This window comes from Peromyscus eremicus, chromosome 3, assembly GCF_949786415.1.
Source record: "Peromyscus eremicus chromosome 3, PerEre_H2_v1, whole genome shotgun sequence".
Taxonomy (NCBI): domain Eukaryota; kingdom Metazoa; phylum Chordata; class Mammalia; order Rodentia; family Cricetidae; genus Peromyscus; species Peromyscus eremicus.
Genome location: NC_081418.1, coordinates 55313939 through 55315736, shown reverse-complemented (window position 1 = coordinate 55315736; position 1798 = coordinate 55313939). Strand labels below are relative to the sequence as shown.

The window sequence follows — 1798 nt, the reverse complement described above, 5'->3', positions numbered from 1 at the left end:
ATTTGCCTTGTCAAATTTTGATGTGATAGTTTTTGCTTTTTCTTACTATATTTTATTTGGTTATATTTTAAAAATTTAATTAATTAATTAATTAAGTGAAAAACCTAATCTTTAGGGTAAAGCTTAACAACTAAACTGTCACTTACACCTACTATGAGAGGGAAAGTCAGTTTTCTCTAATGCAATGATACTGGATGTATTAACTACTCTAGGGCATATTCAGGAGCAGTTGATCAACATACAGTGGGCTCCACAGTTGTTATTTTTTTCCTCTGTGTACTTTTATTTGGTTACAGTTTTTTTCTTTGTGTATGTTGCAGTTTAATTTCTTTGTTTGCAGGTGATGTTGTTGAATTGGGTCTTTGTGTTTTTTTTGTTTTGCTTTTTTCTTTAGAAAGTACTTAAAGATGGGTGGGTAGGGAAGGGATAAGATACGGACAAACTATTAGGACTTATCATGTGTGTTTGATTATACTCAGACAGTAAGTGAGTGTAATCACTCGCAATTTAACACAATTTAAAAATTGTTTTAAAATAATAAAAATAAAATAAATAAGTAAAAATTTTAAAAATACTTCAGTAAAAATTGGATCTTATAATGAAGATTATGAATTTTACCTGGGACACATTTTTTTATGTATATTTGATATTCAAATTATTATACTGATTTGACAATTAGATGTAGGGGAGTGGAACTAAGAAGAGAAGCTTTAGATAGCCATAATTTGCAGGGAGAAGAAAAGTAAGACAAAATATTGCTGAGATAGATGATAAACTCAAGAAATTATATATGTAGACAGGAAAAGACACCCAACAGTTGACTCCTAGAAGAAGTCACTACTGAGAGTCCAGCATAAGAAGACATAACACGGAAATTATGACTACAAGTGAATAAATAAAATCAAAGAGTATAATTAAACACACATAGTAAGATTGTTTAAAAAATAAAACAATCAAATGTACAATTATTCGTAATTCTTTAAAAAGAAATTAAAGAAAATAGCACTACAGGTCAAACATCTCAGTCCTATACAGACATCAAGGGCAGAACAGACTATCTAATGAAAATAAAAATAAAAATAAACTGTAGGTAAGAGAGGCTAGATAACTTGGGTCAGTGCTTTTTGCCTGGGACTGACTTTGAGTAGGTTTCTTGTGGCTACTTTTAAAAGCTGCTAGTTTATTTTTTCCAGAGGTCAGCAGCACATGTATGTGTTCAAAGAACTATTGATGTTGAGTTCTCCTAGCAGGCTCTGGATAGAGAGCACTTTGGTCTTGGCATCATATGGGGCAGACCACTTATCCCTGGTAATGTCCTGTCAAATGCTACCCTGACTGTCCACACCACAGTGGTGGCAGATCTGGGGAACTTCACTGTGATTGCTTTAAAATGGTTGCCACTGGGGAACTCTGGAGAGTTTAATCTCTCCAGCTTTCATACTCTATGACAGCTGCTCCATTTATGCTCTGTATCTATTTGAAAAGGTTGACTGATTCAGGAGGGCAGAAATTCTTTTATCACTAGACATCACAAGAACCATGAGCTTCTGCTATAGCATCTTGGGTAGCATCCCAATGGGCTTAACTACTCTGTGGACAGTGATGGTGGATGGGTTTCAGCTTTGGAAGGCCATCATGGTGGTGCTGGTGGGTAGGCTGGACCATGAGAAAGATCTCTGCCTTGGCAACTACATTTAATTCTTTAGAATGCTTTTCATTTGAAGAATGCAAATAGATCCATATCTATCATCCTGCATAAAACTCAAGTACAAGTAGATCAAAGACCTCAACATAAAAC

At 34.5% G+C, this 1798-nt stretch overlaps 1 pseudogene; it reads right to left on the bottom strand.

Annotated features, from left to right (window-relative positions):
- Positions 1 to 1114: 1114 nt before the first annotated feature.
- On the bottom strand, positions 1115 to 1541 carry LOC131906277 (ubiquitin-conjugating enzyme E2 C-like; annotated as a pseudogene).
- Between the last annotated feature and the right edge of the window lie 257 nt (positions 1542 to 1798).